Genomic DNA, 20994 nt, shown 5'->3' with positions numbered 1-20994 from the left:
ATAATATTGTAGCCTGGGGGTGTGATCTCATTATTGTGGTGTTCTGGTTTTAGCAATGTTTCAGTTAACACAATGACCTCTGGTTTATATAAAGCAAGTAGGGCATGAAGGTCTTGTATTTTGTTAAGTGTACTTCTTACATTTATGTTGAAATAGAGGAGAGATGAGGTAGGTCTGTGGTATAGAGGATTTGGGTGATTTGGGACTGTGTTGGTTGGAGTGTGGGGTCCTGGATTGGGGTGTATGTTGCCACAGCAAGTGAGTGTTTGGTGTAGCTGTTGGTAGAGTTTAGTTAACTTCTGTATGATTTTTGTTTGTCTTAGAGAAGAGTGCAGGTTAGTTTTATATGTCAGCTTTTTGTATAAGTAAGGAAAGGATTTGCAGGAGTTAAGATTGCTTGGCGATATATGGAAGGGTTTTACTTTTACAGGATTGGGTATGGATTGTGTTTGCCATGGGGGTGGGGTGTTGATATGGAGTTGAGTGTGGCAAGAGGTGAGGATGGTAAGCAAGAGTAGGGTGGAGACTGTTATTGGGAAGAGTGATGCTTTCAATAACTGGGTTGATTGTGTGTAGTACATTTTAAGTAGCTTCAGAAAGAGTGGGGGGTGTGAAAAGGTAAAATCTATATGTGATAGGGGTAGGTGTTGTACTAAGGGTGTAGTATTATGGGTGTGGTGAAGTGTGTTACTATGAGAATATTAGGTATGTTGTGATAGGATAATTGGGAGTGTGAGAATTGATGGAGGGTGTGGTTTATAACTATAAGGTTAAGTGATATGAGGGTGGTGGGAATGGGGGTAGGGGAGCGAACGGAGCAGGGCTACACTGTCCTGGAGGTGCTGTGGTTCTACAAATAAAACAATCAGTGAGAAGTTTTGCTAGTAGAAAACAGGATAGACAAACCATATAGTTTATTGGTACTGCTTCCTTTTATTCTGTTTTGTTTTTATGCCTAAATCTATGGGGAAAGATTATGCAGGCAGTACACAGAAAGCAAGGCTAAGAAGGTAACTGGAGGGATAGTGGAGAGGGGAGTTTTTGGGTGAGAGTAGACAAAGTAAGGAACAGACACAGAAAGTATGTTGAGCTATGGGGGTTATAGCAGTGGGAGACAGGATGGGAAAGAGTTAGTAGAGAGTGGGCAGTCGTAAGGTAGGTAGGCAGGAAAACAAATTAATTAAGTGGGAGAAGGGGGAGTAGAGGTAAGGTATGCAGAGATGTGTTGAGGCTGACCAGGCGCAGTATAAAAATTGGCACAAAAGTAGGTTCTGAGGTCAGGGTAAGTTACACATATGTTAACACATACTTTGTACTTTAATAGCACTGTTGCAGGAGAGGATTCCACCAATGGAGCAACACTCTAGGGGGAGTGGGTGGTCTTCTTGAGTTAGCTGGTATTAGCGAAACCTTTTTGAAGGTACCTGGGACTTTTTACTTTAATAGCACTGTTGCAGGAGAGGATTCCACCAATGGAGCAACACTCTAGGGGGAGTGGGTAGTCTTTGTGAGATGGCTGGTGTTAGCAAAACCTTTTTGAAGGTGCCTGGGACTTTGTACTTTAATAGCACTGTTGCAGGAGAGGATTCCACCAATGGAGCAACACTCTAGGGGGAGTGGGTAGTCTTTATGAGATGGCTGGTGTTAGCAAAACCTTTTTGAAGGTGCCTGGGACTTTGCACTTTAATAGCACTGTTGCAGGAGAGGATTCCACCGATGGAGCAACACTCTAGGGGGAGTGGGTGGTTTTCTTGAGTTGGCTGGTATTAGCAAAACCTTTTTGAAGGTACCCGGGACTTTGTACTTTAATAGCACTGTTGCAGGAGAGGATTCTACCAATGGAGCAACACTCTAGGGGGAGTGGGTAGTCTTCGTGAGATGGCTGGTGTTAGCAAAACCTTTTTGAAGGTGCCTGGGACTTTGTACTTTAATAGCACTGTTGCAGGAGAGGATTCCACCAATGGAGAAACACTCTAGGGGGAGTGGGTTGTCTTCTTGAGTTGGCCGGTGTTAACAAAACCTGTCATTTGGGTCTGTTAGTCACATATTTCTATTCATCTCAAACGGTTGGCGTCATGCTGTCGGAGAAACAGTACAGACCACAAGTCATACTTTTCTCATTGTTATGATTTATCACTATAACATTCTGCAGTATGATTTGCCTGTCTTCCAGTGAGCATTTGAAGTTTGTTTAGCTTCCCCTTGGGGTATCTGTTCACTGTTCTTTCTTGCCTAAAGTAAAACCTACCTTTATATTAATTGAATTGATAGTTTGGCCCTTATCACCTGCATTGCTACACTTTAACATTGTTATTATTTGTTCTTTCTTTCTCTTCCTCCTTCACATAATTCTATAACCATTTATTTATTTTATAATTTCCGTACCTGTTACTATCTTTTCTGTTTATTACTTTCTTCACATTGCTATGCATAATATTATATTAGTGTTGTATTGAACTATTTCATTTGTTTTATGATTATTATATTAAGTCACAATAAATAATTTTACCTAAGTTAATATTACCTTACTTTTACTATTAACATTTTGGTATTCTTTGTTTTCCATTGCCTTTGTGGATATTGTAAACTGCAGCTCCCTCTCACTCTCTGTCTCTCTATATACATATGTATACATACATGTATACAGGGTCTCTTTCATTAACTTAAAGCAGAAAACTTTGCGTGCAAAATCATTGAACCAACATTTCTTCAAAAAAAAAAAAAAGCAAAAAAACAGTAAAACAAAAATCTTATTTGCCCTCTGCCTAATTATACAAACTTGCACAACAGTGAGGCAACAGTGGAGTAAAGGAGAGCCTCCCTTTCCCCACTGTTGTGCAGTCTCAAAGCATGCTTGACCAAATGTGAGTCGCCATTTGAACTTATTTATCATAATGGTTACTCTCTCTCTCTCTCTCTGTATATATATATATATATATATATATATATATATATATATATATATATATATATATAAACAATCAAATGCAAAATACCCCAGCACCTAATAACTCCCTGTAAATTAAATATACCAACTACGACATCACACTATAGTGGGAGAAAGTTAATTTCCTAACCCCACTGTATCACGATCACCATAAAGAATGTACACATAATGTCTAAATCACTTACCCGTATGGCCTAAAAACACGTACAGAGTGGCAAAATGAACACTATATAAATACTATAAATTCCTACACTATATAAATAACTATATAAATAAAAACTATAACATCTTATCGTGATCCACAAGATTAACAGAATAAACTATAACATTTACATGTTTGATGATACACTACTCGATGCTATGCATTTTCAATGTTATGAAATTCGATGTTATGAGTTTTAGATGTTTTGAATTTTTGATGTTATGGTCTCGATGTTTTGAAATTAGATGTTATGAGTTTTCAATTTTGTGAAGTAGAGCTATATTATATATATAGAGAGAGAGAGCGAGAGAGAGATAGATGCGTATAGAAATGAAGAGAGATATATGGGTATATTTTTAAATGTGGAGAAAAAAGTTTGTCATTCATAATGTCATCAACAAAGTGGTGTAAAAGTAAAAAAACAAAGGTCGTTTGGAAAATGTTAGCTCTGGCCCCACAGTGTTAATTTTTTCAATGAATTGCGAATCAAGCAAATTAGCCTTCCAATTCACAATTCAAAGATAAAGACATGTCAGCAGTAGTAAGTGAGAGTCACATATCTATATCTTTATCTATATCTGTATTTATATCTATATCTGTATTTACATCTATATCTATACCTATACCTATATATACACACATATAACTATCCCTGGGATTCAATAAAGCCTACACTAAGTGTACACTGTTATGAGTGAACAGACATCACAGGCATAACTCACAACTTCTTCCTCCTAATTTTAGGTTTCCTACTGATTTTCTTGCAGTTTTAAATTTTGACAGGGATTCATAAAGATTACCACAAAGGATACACTAAATGTACACTTACTGGAAATCACAAAAAATGTGGTAGGGATGTTCTTGAATACATATTGTGTATACTTAGTGTAGGTGTTATTGAATCTGGCCCTATATCTATATCTTTTTTTATCTATACACAGATATATATGTATATATATATATATATATATATATATATATATATATATATATAAAAATATATATATATACATATATATATATGGGTCTACTTTCATTCACTGAAAGTACACCTCTTTGAAAATCAAAAAGCTGAACTCACTTAAGCAAAAGTGCAGTTTAATGAAAATGCACATTTGCGAAACAGAAATAAGCAAAATTAACAAAAATAATAACTAAAAGAAGTGCTAAAAACAACTTTTGTAGGCTTGCAAGCCCCCCTGCACTCCCCACATCCTTGCTAATTATATATACTAACTCCAAGATTGGACTACAGTGGAGAAAAGGGTACATTTCCTTATCATCACTATACCACGACCTATATCAAAAAGTATTCACTTATTTGTATTTCACAAAAGTGTGCTTTCATTAAACTGTACTTTCGCTTAAGTAAGTTTGGCTTTTTGAGATTCGAAGAGGTATACATTAGATGAATGAAAGCAGACTCTTTTGTGTGTGTGTGTGTGTGTGTGTGTGTGTGTGTGTGTGTGTGTGTGTGTGTGTATGTATATATATATATATATATATATATATATATATATATATATATATATATATATATATATATATATATATATATATATATATATATTATTCTTTACTCACATTGCCATCCCTAAAAACAGAAAATTGCTTAAAATGTTTAGCTGGCATCAGGAGGGTCAAACTTCATTGGTTAAAAATGTACATAAGTTAATAGGAGATGTGGACATTCTGAAAATGTATTTAGTTTTTTTGTTTGTTTCAGGGTTTCAAATGGGGATGAGAAGAAACAACTGTACAAAAGATTGGCCTGGCAAACATTAGTATGTGCATGAAAGATAAAAACTGGAAATACACATCCAAAAAAAGCGTCATGTTTAATGAAGTGGAACAATAGCTTTTTATCATAATGGCTACCCTATCCATAGCATCTTGGAATTTAAATGGACTTGATGGTATAGACAAAAAGAAGGAGTACTGAATTATATTAAGAAATTCAGAGTGCAAAGAACAATGTTGTAGGAGATACATTTGGAAAGAAATGAGCAAATTAATTTGACAAAGAAAGAATTTCAGGATCGATATTCAGCAGACTATCACGGACAAAGGAAAAGGAGAGTAATAATACTGATCGCTAGAGAGGCTCCAATAGTGATATACAAAGGCAAAAGACACTAATGGTAGATTTCTGGTAGTAAGGGGCTATTGGAAAGGGAGGAGGATTATGCTGGCATAAATTTACTTTCCACCAAAAACTGCAGTTATGGAGCTTAAAAATGTCTGTGAGAAATAGTCAGCTTTCAGCAGGGAATATTACTTGTATTTAGGAAATGGAAATTGATTTGCAATAGTGAGAATATAATGGGGGATGTAGAAGGGAAAATATAACAAAAGTGGATAGATTTTTGAAGAAATTTATGAAAATATTTAGTATGGAAGATGTACATTCAGTAGTAGGAACTTGTTGAGAATTTACATATTATTTATTATTATTATATATATAATATATTATATATTATTATATATTATTTCCAAAACTTTGGAAACATACCTAGAAGTTACAGTAATGTTACAGCCAGTAACAGAACTGCAGGTAATTTAAATGGAGATAACGCTGTACATCTCAACAAACCTAATGTGGACTTTGAAAATGTTTACAATTTTAAATACAATTTTAAAACTAAAAATGCATATAAAGTGCCTTTAAATGAAGTTAATTCAACTTTTAGATATAATTTGAGAGTGTTTGATGAAATGTTATTTAAATTTAAAACCTAGAAATGGAAAATGCATATTTAAATGAATGTCTAAGTCTAAAAATTGTGCCTAAGGGTCTGAGGGTTTGCAGGTACCCGAACAAGGTCAGGATAGGCAGTGAATTTCATGTTGAACTCCTGCATATTTTTTATGTGTGTGGGTTTGAAATTCTTAAAGCTATTATTAAAGAAAATATTAGGGTTATGGATGACTTAAATAAAAGAATAGAAGAGGTGAATGAATGCATCACTAAGGATTTACTTTTTTCAGTGGAAGACAGCCAGGTTAAATATCAAAATACGCTGAGGAATATTGAGAAGAGTATGAATAGTATTTTTGAGAGGAAATGTAAAAAGCTCGATAGGGATATTATGGAGTATAAGGAAAAGATTAACTACCCAAAACCTAGGGATTTTTTTCCACAAAAGTTTAATATTGTCCATAACCAGGAAAACTTGGATGAAGAGGACTTTGTAGAAAGTGGGGAAAGGGATGTTAGTAGGGAGGAAAATGAATACCCAGAGTTGAGGAGATCTGAAAGAATTAAAAACTATTATCAGAGGAACCCACAAAAAAACTACCAGGGGGTACAACACCAAAGGTACCAGAACAAGAGCAGGCCTTACAGAGAATGGTAGGGCGTTTAAGTGGGAGTGTTGAGGCCCCTCATAGGGTAAAACAAATAGTTAAGGAGGGAATTGTGTGGAAATCAGAGAATTACAATATTTATAATTATAGTGGTGTAGAAATTTCTGATGTTCATTTCCAACTATTTACTAAGGGAATGAAATTTGTGCCCAATAGGAAGGCAGACTTGAATAAAGTGTTAATTGACCTTAAAATGTTTACAAGGAAGAAAAATCTTGAATTGATGTTCCATGAACAAAAGGACAACAGTAAGGTGCAGGGGAACCTTAGGAAAAGAAGTGTGTTTAATCCACCCTTAAACCAGCAACTTAAGAATTTTGAAATAGTGATGGAGAGGAAATTAAGGAAAGTACTGATGGACAACAGGATAGGATATAATTTAACAAAGGAAGAGAATGAGTTATTGTTACAACTTTCCAGAGACCCTACCTTAAGAATATTGAAACCTGATAAAGGAGGGGGGACTATAATCATGGACCAAATGTCCTATGAGGCCAAAATGTTAGAACTATTAGGTAATGAAGAGCGATATGTGAGATCTTCCATAAATGAAATTAACATTGCAAACAGGAATGTTTATCTAAAACTGTATGATTTATTGCTAGAAGGGGTAATTGATTTGAGCACATTTAGATTTTTAAATGTGGAGAAACCTAAGGTCCCCAATATATTTGGAATACCCAAGGTTCATAAGGATGAGGAGAACCCACCCATGAGACCTATAGTCTCTTCAGAAGGATCTGTTACGGCCCCTATAGCCAAATGGTTAGATTGTAAGTTAACGGGGGTAGTAAAGGAAGGGACAGGTGTTGTTAAGGACTCATGGGACTTACTTCGGAACATTAAGAAGGAATTTTTTGACGAAGGTTTAGTTTTTATAACCTTGGATATAGTGGACCTTTTTTCATCCATTCCATACAAAGAAGGTTTAGAATGGTTTGAGGAGGCATTGATTGATTATGGGAAATTTACACACAATGAATTTTGCCTAATATTAACACTAATGGATATTGTACTGAAAAGTAATTACCTACACTTTGAAGGTGAGTTTTTTAAGCAGACAAAAGGAATTGCTATGGGTGCAAATTGTGCACCCATATATGCCAACATAATTCTGGCAGCTTGGGAACAAAAATATGTTTTGAACTCCCAGTTCAAAAGCTGCTGGAGAATGTACAAACGGTTCCTGGACGATATTTGTTTATTATGGGTAGGGTCGGATGTAGAGTTTGAAGCTTTTTACCAGTACATTTCCCAAACTACAACCTTCCTGTCATTTACTTACTCAAAGAGTGTAGACTGTCTAAAATATCTGGATATTTTTGTGGGGAAAGGAGATGGGGAATTTTATTCAAAGGTATTTAGAAAGGACAATTATTCTAACTCCTTTTCAGCCTATGAGAGTGCACATCCCCATCATCATAAAAAGGGAATAATCAAAGGACAGTTTGTTCGAGGTTGTCGAATGTCCTCTAGGGACAGTGACTTTGATGAAGAATGTAATAAACTGCATGTGATGTTCATGGATAGAGGTTACCCGAGCAGTTTAATTGGGGAAATTGAAAAAGAAGTTAGAAAAGGAAGACTGGACAAATATCAGCCCATTTTAGGGAAGGATGAAGTTATTAAGGATGTGGATGAAACTGAAAAGGTTAGTTTTGAGGTGAAAAACAACTTTATATTGGATTATAGTGGGCAGGCAAGAGTTATTAGAAGAATGATGGAAGAGGAATGGGCAAAGTTTAGTGAATTCTCTGATTTGGGAATTTTGTTTACACAGCCTCTTAAATGCACATTCAGAAAAGGAAAAAACTTGAAAAATTTCTTTGAAAGGAAAATTAAGGAAAACACAACCACCAGGGAGAGAAAGGGTACGTTTAAATGTGGGAGGTGCTCCCAGTGTCCATTTATTTGTAATAAGGACACAATGTATATAAAAAGTAGAGATATCCTAGTTCAGAGCAAACAATATGCCAACTGTCAGACCAAAGGAATAATTTATTTGAGTATATGTAAGAAATGTGATGCATTTTATGTGGGAAGTCTGAAAGAAGACTAAGAAATAGAATTTATGAACACAACTATGAAATAAAGACAAAATGTATGAGTAATGCCCTATTTAAACATAAAACTAAATGTGAAGAAGCTGATTTTACTTTTTTTGTGCTGGAGATTGTAAATAAAGACATCCAGGGTGGACCCTGGGAAGACACCATCGAATATAAGGAACTGCTTTGGCAACTCCAGCTAGAGGCTTACAATTCACCAGGGCTTAATAATTATGTGTCATTAGCCCCAGTATTAAAAATTAGGGCAGCAAAGCTTTGATAGGGGAATGGATACCCTATGTTCTAAAAACATATTAAAAGAGAATGCATCATTTCTGAAGTATAACTAGGCACAATATGTATTAAATTATTTTTGTTTATGTAGTGTTTTTAGGGGTTGAACATGAGACTGTTTTCTGACAATAAAAATGTTAGGAGGCTTTATTTCAAGCACTTTAAAATTTTGAGTGAAATGTGGGTATTTGTACACTAGAGGGAGTAATGAATTTGATTTTTTATACATGAATTTTTTATACATGAATTTTATATGTTTAATTTATTGAATTTTAAATAAAAGGTTCTGTTTTATGAATTATTTATAGGGATGAAATGGAGTGGTAATGATAGTAAGGAATCAAAATGAAATGAGTTTGTTTTAACTTAATAATAAGAAGGCACTTTGATGAAGGTAGTAGTTTTAGTGGGATTGTGTCAGCAAAAATGTAATTAAGATTTTTTATTGTATTATGAGTTCCAATTACTCAATTAGTAAAAGTATTTAAGCTGAAGGGGAAGAGCAAGCATTATTCTTTTGCATCTGAGGAAGTGAGTCTAAACGAAAACGCAGGTGTGGAGACATAGCGTTTATGTTTTTGGAGCTGTTTTGTGGAATTTCGTGCTGTTGTGGTGTTCTGTGACATTCTCACTAATAAAGCTGTGAAAAGAAGAGGAGCCGTGTTTTTACTCCACTGGTACTACCTTGTTTTGCTTGTTTGTGACATTTTCGAGTGCTAGCCTCCATTGTTTTTCCCAAGGTACAATAACAGAGTTAGACTGGTTAGAAATTATATTTCAACAAACCGCAAGCAAAATGAACCAGCAGAAACTTTCTCCACTTTATTAAGACAAGCATCCACTTTAAAAAAAAAACAAGCAAAGCTTTCAGGTTATCCCTTCTTTAGTGCTATAATAACATCTTAAAACACAACCATTTAAAATAAAAACATCACATATCACATGACACGGCCAACCGATAAAAAATATCAATCTGTAATTAAAATTAGTGCAGCATCAAATATTTTTTAAATAAAACTGGTTTCAAAACAGCTGCATTATGCAGTTAGTTTGAAACCAGTTTTATTTGAAAAAAATTTAAAAAATATTTGATGCTGTGTGGATGTGGATGCTCATTTTATTAAAGTGAAGAACGTTTCTTCTGGTTTGTTTTTGCTTGTGGATTGTTGGACTTTTAGCGGACACAGTTTACCATAGTGGTATTATTTTGTTTTGTTTTGCTAGAAATTATATTTCACAGGAAGATGTATTTAATTGAAAGTTTTGATACACATCCAAAAAGTATTTCAGATCACACACCAATAAAAAACTAAGATAAAATGCAGGGTTTTGAAGTACAGTAAAAATGAAACACTGGTGCTTTCTCGCCTACCTGTTAAAAAGAGAGGAATTTAAGAAATGGATAATGGAAGTTATTTAAGAGTTATTAGGAAAGATATAAATTTCTGCTACAGGAATAGCCAGTGAGGTGGATAAAAATGAAAATGGAGTTTAAAACAGTAGAAATAAAAGAGAAAGAGATATGGTTAGAATCAATAGGAATTATGTAGAAAGGATGACAAAGGTTAAATATTGAAAAAGAAGTAGAATCTCACAGAACAAGAAGAAGAACAACTGTAGAATGTTAAAGAGAAAATGAGGGAATATTTGGATGAAATACATGAGTTTAGAAAGATTGCTGTTAAACAACTATTTTGATAACAACTCCAGAGCATAAAAACCTTTGGTAGAGTGACTCAGGCAACAGAAAATAAAAAGGGTTGTCACCAAACTTGGGGAGACTATGAAAAGAAAATAACCTGAGATCCTATAGAGGGATTATAGATATTTCAGATATTTTATGAAAATATGTATAAAGCAGAGGAATGAAGAAATCAAGAAAGACCACAAATGGAAATATTTAGGGAAGACTTAATTATGCCAAGACTAGAAGAAGGTGAGTCTCAAAAAGTAATACTTAAGATAGGAGATGAGATGAAAACAGTGATGTACAATCAATCTGAAGGGAAGTCTCCAGGAACAGATGCTATTCCTCTGCAGATGGTATTCCTGTGGTTGTTGGGAGGTTAGGAGGGAAGACAGGGATAAAGATCTGGAAGAGTTTGTGTAATAGTGTTTTAACAGGAGGGGAAGCACTATCATATTGGAAGAAAGGTGAGGTGGCTGTATTACCCAAAGAGGGTAAAGACCCATCAGACCTAGCCTCATATAGACCCATTTCAATTTTAAACCATTATTATAAAGTGTCTGTTTATATACTAGCTAAAAGAATGGCAAAAGTGTTACCAAATTGACAGGTTTATATCAGTGTAGTATTTTTGGAGGGGAGGAAAACATTTTGGGACATTAACAGAACAATGGTGATCCAGAGGACAGTAGAATGTATGAAAATATCACTGTTACTGGTTAGTCTTGATGCACAGAAAACATTCAACAGAGTAAGTAGGGATTTTATGAGTAAGGCAATATAAATATTTTGATTGTCTAATGTAATAATAAGGTTAAGTAGGGGGAGGTATGAAGAATCAGAAGCAAGAATTAAAGTAGGAGGGTTCCCCTGTGATAAGTTGTATTTGAACAGAGGAACCAGGCATGGAGGCCCTCGTTTCCCTTTATTATTTGCATTATATTTAATGCTACCGGCAAAGAAAATAAGTGACTCTGAAATTCAAGAATATAATTGGTATGTTAATCAAGAAAAGTTGGCTTTAGTTGAAGATGATATTATTTTGTACTTGATAAATCCAGAAAAGGACTTCTCAGTTTTGTGGAACATTTTCAGACAGCTTTATGTCTTTTCAGGATATAAAATTAATGAAGATAAAAGAAAGGCTATAGCCATTAATTATGTAACCACTCATAGCTTGGTTCAGCAATACCCATATTTATGGGGACATGATAAGAAGAGATATTTAGGAGTATGGATTAAAAAGATTTCTGTTATGACAACTAAGGATATGTGGGAAAAACTAGACAAAATATAATACTAAAACTGAGAAACTGGAACAGCTTACTTATGAATTTAGATAGCAAGATTCAGGTAATGAAAATGTTTTTAGACCATTTAGTTTTTTATACTGGTCAGGCATATGCTTATAAACCAGAGGAAAAGTTGTGGATAATAATTGATAAAGAATTGAAGAAATTTATCTGAGAGGAAGAACAGCAGGAATTAAGTGGGGTAAGATGACCCTCCCAATAGAACAAGGTGTTTTAGGATTACCTAATTTGAAGGGGTATTTTACAGTTACACAGTTATGGCTCATGTACATAACACAAGCAGAAGGTTATAATTCAAAGAGGAAAGAGATGATAAAGCAGGGGGGGAGTTTAAGAAATAAGAGAGAATGGGATTTAGAATGCAGATCCTTAAGGAAAATAATAACAGCCATACCGAATATTATATTTGTAAAGTTGCAGAAAGTATTCTAAGAACAAAGCCAATACATGAATGGAGAAAGGAGATTTTGCAAAGCAAGATGACTGAAAGTATGGATATAGAACATAGGCAAGAGGGGGCTAGAATTTACTGGATCAAAATGGCAACGGAACCAATGTACTGGGAAAAAAAATTAAAGAGGGAAATGTAATAGAGTGAGATGAGGCAAAGAAGAAGTCTGGACTGCGTGTTAGAGAGTGCCTTTCCTATCAGGGACCGATAGAGTATAGGCAAATAGAAAGGGATAGGGGAGCCCTAAGTAAAAGACCTCCTGTAAAAGAGTTTTTAGTCAAATCTAGAACAGAAGCTGTTGTTAAAAAGGAGATGATTAGTAGGGCATATAAAATATTGCATGACAAGTATAAAGAAATGAGAAAAGATTGGGAAGAGAGACTGGAAAAGCAATTTACAAAGGAATGATGGGAGGACATATGTATGGCTCCCAAATATGCAACAAAATCCAGAAGATTTAGGATTTTTGTTTGGAAGTGTTTGCTTTTTTATACCCCAAACAGACTTCAAAGAATTTTCCTCAAGTAGATAGCAAATGTTGGAGGTATAATATGGAAGAAAGAGATATCTGTGAATATGTTTTTTGGGAGTATAACGAGTTGGCAGATTAAAAAAAAAATCCCTACAGAGTACTTTGTCAGAATTATTGGGGGAGCAAATGGCTGTAACTAAGGAAGTGATTATTTTGAAATGGGACACAGGATCTGAATTTGCCTGGATATAGTAAGGCCTTTCTAAGTTTAATTCTGCTGGCTGCCAAAAAAGCCTTTTGTTGAAGTATTGGATATTATAAATAAGCCAATAGAAATGGAAGAGGCAGGATCTTTGGAAAAGGGAAGGAGCAAATTACATAGGAGTAAATGGAATTTGCAGGAACAATATATACAGAATAATTAAATCAGGAAGAGGAGTGAGGTTGAAGGCAGAAACTGAGTTATGTAATGTTGAACTGGTGGTTGTTATAAAGAAAGAGAACATGTAATATGTAATGTGTGCAAATGGAAAATTTTTGTATTAATGTATGTGTGCCTATGTCTTTAGTGATATTTTAATAAAGGTATTTAAAAAGAAAAAAAGTTTAACTGGCATTTTAATAAGGCTAATATATTAATTTAAGTAGAGTGACTTGTTCAAGTATCAGTATATGTCATCATTTACTTCTGCACTGACGTGATTATTTTTGTGTACATGCATGATCTCTCCCATAACCAAGAACTCAGAAAAGAAAATGTGAATTAATATGCTAGTGTAAGAGTATAGACAAGTTTCCATTTGGTAAAATTTGTTACCCTGATTATTTAAATCTCTATGTTAAACATATAATGTTAATATAATTTCTGCTGCAAACTTTCCCCAGCCCCAAGCCTTGGTTACTCAATAATTTCTATGTAAGATCATCTGAGCTATATGTACCCCTTTTGGTAGCTAATAATGTTAATGAATCTGTGTATGAATATCCTGAACATTATATAAAAAAGATTAAAATTGAATATAGCTAAAATGGACAGACAATAAATGATTTTTTATTATATCTTAAGCATGCAGAGAAAGTACTCATAAATATCTTTTTTTGTCTATGACAAAAAGTAATTTGCTTAGATTTGTACAGTAAACAAGTGGGGGCCCGAGGGTATCATTGCCAGGCTTTCAGGCTGAAGGCTATTAATAACTCATCTTAATCCCCTGTACTGCATAGGCAGACATAATATACATTTTAATAATGTAGTTAAATGTAATATGTTTTCTGAAGGAATTATTAATACTGTAGATGATCTTGCTGGTATATGACACATCTGGTTTTACCACCAACTAGATCTCTAAAAGCACTCAGACATCGTAGAAAATGATTTGGAAATCAAGAAGCCAGAAACAGGTAGTCTCTAAAGGGCAATAAAGGCCCAATAAGTAATGCAATAGAAATGATAGGTGCAGTAACATAAGAGTGCTACATGTATCATCTGGAAGAAAGAGTACTAGCTCATACACAATGCTACTGATTTAAGCAAACAAGCTGATTAAAGAAAGTTGAAATAAAAAAGGCCATAGATATGAAAGTTTATATGTGACATGCTTTTCAAGTATAATATTCATTTTAGGCAATATATTGCTTTTAAAATTTGTTGCAAAATGTTAAATTAGACTAAATTGATACCTACTGGTTTCAGAAGAAACATACCCAGGTGTGCTATGTATTTCTTTCATCGCAGCTTGCAGAGCTGTTGGAGAGGGTGAATACCAGATACTGTTAATTTCCATAGACAATTAAAAAGCAGATTGCTTGCAGAAGTAGCTAGTTCTTTGCAGTGACTCCTTGATTAAAATAATGACATTATTTTATGTGACTGATTCCATATTGTCATCCTTTTTATGTGTGGGAATTTGTTTAGTGCTGGCTTTTTTGTTGTTCAATTATTCAAAAAAATGTAAAAGCTCGCATGTAGCATCATTCCTTATTTTTCGGTTGCGTACACTTGTCCTTCCAAAACACATGACAGATTGCCCTTTTTCTCACTGATTTCTCCAGCAAGCGTCTAACACACAGAATAGAATGCAGTAACTACAGTTATTTGATAAGGTCCAAAGCTAGACACTTCAAAGTTAACACACCAGGGAATGCTTTCTGATACTTGCTGCAGGCTTCTGATACTTTCTACAAAGCCAACGTGATAAATCTAACAACATAATGAAAAAGCAAAGGAAAATATGAAGGTGTTACTGATCAATTATAGGAGCCTAAAAAAGAAACTCCACTCTGTAAAAGGCCTTCTCACTCTTGTAGACATTGTCTTCTGCATAGTGACTGATACTTGGTTTAAAATGGTGGAGAGCAGTCCAGCTGTGCAGGGCTACAATACATTTTATATATTTAGACCAGCTACTGTGCTGGAGGGGGAAAAGTTGGACTTGTGTTAGTCTTTATCCAGAAGAGACTGATATTAAGGCTAGTAAAGCAGTGTGATGCACTAGAGCTTTTTCATGTCCAAATGGCCGTAAGAAAGGTCCTGTACCATATATTACCTAGCCATAGAACTCCCTCTGTGATTCAAAAAAGCAACACCACCTATCTACAAGAACTAGAATCACCCAGTATTATACCCAACACCATTTTTCCAGGTTATGTAAACTATCCAGCTATAGACTGGGAAACCTAAACCACCACTAGCATGCAAACTCAGAGATTCCTGGACTTTTTTAATACAAATGCCCTGGAACAATTAGTCGGAGTACCAACTAGGGGAAACAACATCGTTGATCTTGTCCTTACTAATATGGGGGCATCTTGTACCACCCTGTGTCTATATTCGTCATCTGTTAGGTTTGACCATAAAGACATCTCTTTCAAAATAAAATTGAAACCAGAGACCCTTCCACTCAAGGTTCTTTAGAAATTTCTCTAGGACAAAACTACCTACTCTTAAGTGATATATTAGCAAACCTCAAATCCCTACCAAAACCAGTTAACTTGACTGAATATGCAGAAACATGCATTGTCTTTGCTAATAATCAAAACCCTAGAGGGGGCAGGTGCAAGCTATCCTTGGTGAAGCAGCATGGTCTGTTGATCACATCCTCCCAGGCTGACAAATATTGGACCCCTTCAAATAATACCCAAAACTATACCGACATGTAAACAGCTGCATAGATGCAGCCATACACTGTAGGAATAAGCACAGAGCAAACCCCAGGAATAAACCCACATGGTGGAATCATAATATCAACAAGCTTTAAAATAAAAGGAAGAAAATTTTGAGCAAAAGTAAGAAGAGCAATTCCAGAATGATAGATCCCCATTTACTGAAACAAACAAACAAACAAACAAACAAACAAACAAACAAACAAACAAACAAACAAACAAACACTCAGGAACTTAATAAAATCCAACAAAGAAGGGTTCAAAGAAGAAGTAGCTAACCAAGCCAAAGACAGCCACAAGGCCTGTTTTAGTTATATTTGTAATCTCAAAAGCACAGTGCAGCAATGTGCTGAGCTAATTGTGAATGATGTTACCTACACTGAGTCTGAAGATATAGGCTGATAAATTCATCTCTAACTTTACCCTTCTCTCCCCTCCATTTGTCCCTCAAGATAAACCTGAAACTGGCTCGCCTCCAGCTATCTCACAAGACCATGTCCTAAAAGTGCTATCAAAAGATAAAAATAGTGCGTTGATTGCTCGTGGCAATAACCCTGGATGCACCTTAAATAGCATGAAGCATGATTTAGCCACAGCCGCCACAACACTGCTCTACCTCAGCCCCCATTCTGGTTTTTTACCAAGTGAGTGGACAACAGCTATAGCCATCTCCCTTCATAAGGGAGGACCTTCACAGACCCAGGCAATTACAGACCCATACGTCTGACTAACCTCATATTCAAAGCTATGGAAAGACTTATCATGGAATTAATCAGTCAGGACATAAGGAATCTGCAAACACTGGACCAGTCTCAGTTTGGATTTGTCAAGGTGAGTCATGCTTACACAACCAGGTGAACTTTTTTGAAAAGGTCACTAAAGTAACGGATGAAGGTAAAATGGTACAGCTGCATACCTTGACCTTGTCAATGCTTTTGACACAGTCCACCGCTTAGGTATAGTACAAAAGCTAAATAAACTGGGAGGAAACCCTTATATCCTCCGCTGGATTGCCAACTGGCTCACAGTTATGACACAGGAGATCAAAAGAGGGGAAGTTACCTCCAGAAAGAGACAATCACCGGTGGATTTCCCCAGGTTCAGTGCTGGGGCTTCTCTTGTTTGGCATCAACTTCTCTAAAGAAAAAAAAACAATACCAAAGGGCTGCACCTAATGGAGTTTTCAGATGACTGCAAGCTAGGAGCAGTCATTGAATCCCAAAATGACATAGCCATACTGCAGGAACATTTGTCCTAAATAAATAAATAAATGGTTCCAAAATCATAGACTGAAACTAAATGCCAAAAAATGCATTATCATATCCTTTGGGAAGTTATCTACTCCAGGGAATTACTACATTGACAATATACCCCTAAGAGTTGACCCAGTTGTTTTGGATTTGGGAACTTATCTGGACAGTGACCTAACTTTCATTCAATTTGTGCACTGTCATAATAAAGTCCTTCTATACTGTGCAGCTTATAAACAAAGGGATTGTATCTAAATCTAGGGATGTCATTGTCCCCCTTTACTCAGCTCTCATTTACCAGTCAGTGCATATAATGCCCCCTTTTGAATGTATCTGTCCAGAGTCTCGACACATACAACAGCTGGAACACCCATAGAGAGGCCTTTTCTAAAAAGATACAAGACTAAACAATATGTTCTACATGGACCAACTCAAAGCCCTGCCAGTATACTCAATATCCTGTGCTAACAGGTGACCTGCGTCTGGCGTACAAGGCATTCTCTGACCCAATACTGATGGATCTACTGCATATCAAAAAGTCAAACGACATGAGAAATATACAGTCTAGGGATGTAAACCTCTTCTGAAATATTAACAGAATGGTTTGGGGGGATAGGTATGTCTTGCAGAGGATACTACTGCTCTGGGACAGACTCCCCATCCACGTTAAACAAAGCTCATCCCTGACCATGTTCAAGCACAACTTAGATCTATGGCGGGGTAAATAGAAATTTTAAACCAGGACTGCCTCCTGTACTGCTAATGGACAGATGTAGCTCATAAATGTTTTATCCCATGCATGAGTCCCTCAAATTATCTATGGTATGATCCCAGTTATTCTCATTAGGGGCAATATATAATTATCGAGCAAGAGTTGGGTAAAGTCAATGTAACACCAAAAGTTAATTTAAGCACCATAAGGGAAATTGGCTAGGCATAAAATGGCCCACAAGGCAGCTAACCTTGTACTTACCTATAAAACTATGAACCTATAAAAGTGTTACTTCTGTGGCACACTGATTTCAGACATGAGGACTTTTACCATAGGACACTTTTTCTATATACTGTGTTCATATAGATGCCGTTCTAGCATAGTAACAGAAAATGTCTATAATCATGACTGAATTAAAGACAGGCTCCTAAGTGTTATGTATCTGATCAAAAAATAGAACCATATCATACTGAATGACAAAAGATGCCAAAAATGACCCCATAACATTGTGAAAGAGCTGCTTTACCACATACATTGTTAAGCAAGCAGAACTCTCCACAATTTTTTTCAGCCTGCAGAAAATCACACTTGTCCATCTTAGTTATTTAACCCCATCCTGTAATCTTTTCCTCCAACTAATTATCTTATAATGTAATATTCACCTACAGTCAACTTCTCTGAGGACAAGCCCTCTGCATCTACGTCACAAATCTCTCAACTTTAGACTGCCAGCTCTGAGGTAGCTGCTTCTCGAAGGAAATATTTTTTTTTTGATGCAGTCATCTCAGAGAGAACAGAATACCTTTCTGCCTTGTCATCCCTTTCAGTAACATTAAGGGATTGCATTTCAAATATCTATAATTGCTGCAAGGTACCCTTTTATCTGCTATGCTCAAATATGCTATTTGAACACCCTCGAGACAAGGACATTCCAACTAACACTTTTAATACAGTTGACAGTCTGCTTCAACAGCTGATGAGATTTATCAAAAGACCTTCATGTACCTGAGCTGATCATGATTCTTCACCTAAACCTCTCAGGCACACTTTTTTTAGACTTTAGGTCTTGCCTTAGCATACCATACTATTTGCTTTTAACAGAATTTCATTGTGTACTCCTACTGACTGTAATTTATTTATGGCAACTAACCTTTCAATAATATTTGGGAACAAAATATTTTCCCTTTAAATAAGTAGCAAAGCTGCAGTGATAAAGCATCTGTTCTCCGACTGTGATACATCCACCAAAATGTATATTAGTTCTTCAGTCTCCATAGGTAAGAAAGATAATGCATCAGGAGGTGGACTACTGAAAGGTAACAGAGCAGGTCCTAGATCTTTATCTCATTTGTACTTCTGAAATATTTGGATTAAAATTAAAACCTTATATTTTAATCCAATTAGAGATGCAGGCAAATTTTGTGAGCAAATTTGCTTCTTGCAGATATGGAACACTTCTTTTCTTGTCCTGATCTAGAGTTGGTCCCAAAGTCACCTTCTGTAATTCATTGGTGGTGCACTGGCACATTTTTCTATTGGCTGCTGCAGTTCTGGGCACTCACTATGAATGGACTACCGCAGAAAGTTCACTTTGTATTTTAGTGCAGAAGCATTCCTCTTTTCTCTCACTGTTACTAGGAAGGTTTCATATTTCTTGGAAGTGTGTTATAGCTGACATCTCCTCCTGACATCTACCCACAAAGCTGTCTTACCTTTTTGGACAGAAAAGTATTAATGGAATATATTTACTTTTTTTTGCTTGGTATGATCAATTTTAATTATTAGATACAAGTACTATAACTTGTCTTGCCATCTTTCTTGTGCTGTTTTTCATCATGAATGATTTGCCTCAGGATGTTTCTTTTCTTTTCTCACTGTTAGAAGTAAGACTGCTTACTGATGTTGTCAGTTGAATTATCTGTCAGCTGCTAACATTTGTGGCATACTGTTGTGCTCCTTTGTCATACAAGTTTAGTGTGTTGAGCTCATTGCCATAAGTAGTAGTTCAATTTCATACACGTAACCTGCGGCCTACTGAGGAAAGAAACCAGGTACAACTTAGGTAAAGAAGATGAAATAGCTCTTTTTCAGTTATAAACAAATGTTTTTCATAGCCAATGTTGCAGTCTTAATTCTTGCAACCGGCCTGATTTCCAGAGTTTTTACTAAATCCCTAGCTGATAGACATCCGAAGACTGATGTCTGGACATTAGGGTATAAGAAGAGTGTCCATCAGTACCATCTTCAGCCTTTCTAGCTATGCAGTCTGATGCACTTCACATGTGTTTAGTATGCTTGCAGTGCATCAGTTGGCTCGTGTTTCCAAATAATCTTCTTCTTCTTTCAGTCAGATAACTACCCAGCTGGGGAAATTTCACTACTAACGTAATGCTCAAAAAAGTTATCCTGCATAAATATTTTCACTTGTTTTGTCTAGTCTGCTTGAGACCTCAGAACAACACCTCTAATTGTCCTGACTGTGCAAAATTCCATGCAAAAACTCTCCAACGTAGAGCCAAGGTACTTGCTACCCATATGGAGTTCTTTTCTTCTGATTCCTCTGTAGCATCACAATCTACTGTTACTACAGTGCCTCCACAGGCTCTAGCCCCCACTAGGGTCATTCCAAAATCAGAAATACAAAACGTCAAAGAACCCTGATGTTAGCATAAAAACTGCAACTATAGGTCTTAAATTGTCTGACTGTCTGAATCACCTTTGCAGCCCCCTGGTCCAGTGACTCATAGGCGCAAATCCTCTGATGCTATTACTCAGGAGGTTGCTGTGGCTTCCAGCCAATCTACGAATGCACCACAGTTCACATGTCGGTTGGGTCTGAGGTCACTCTGCTGGCTTCAGCTTCCATCACCCATGCTTTGGATCTTGAGGGAAACTCCTGTCTTCCCCAAATACCAGAACTACAAACAAAGTTGCAGTCAGCTGACTGCATCCTCCAGTCACCCCTTTAAAATAGATGATCAAACAGAAGTGAATCACTTCCTTTGCTTTGCCACTGCCTCTGACCACTGCTTCTCAGACCAAAGCCCAAGACCTCCTTAAAATAGCACATGAGTTTATGGTCTTCATGAA

Source organism: Protopterus annectens, chromosome 1.part0 (assembly GCF_019279795.1).
Source record: "Protopterus annectens isolate FY-2018-M chromosome 1.part0, PAN1.0, whole genome shotgun sequence".
Lineage (NCBI taxonomy): Eukaryota > Metazoa > Chordata > Ceratodontiformes > Protopteridae > Protopterus > Protopterus annectens.
The sequence above is the reverse complement of the archived record's forward strand: the minus strand, read 5'-3'. Positions refer to the sequence as shown.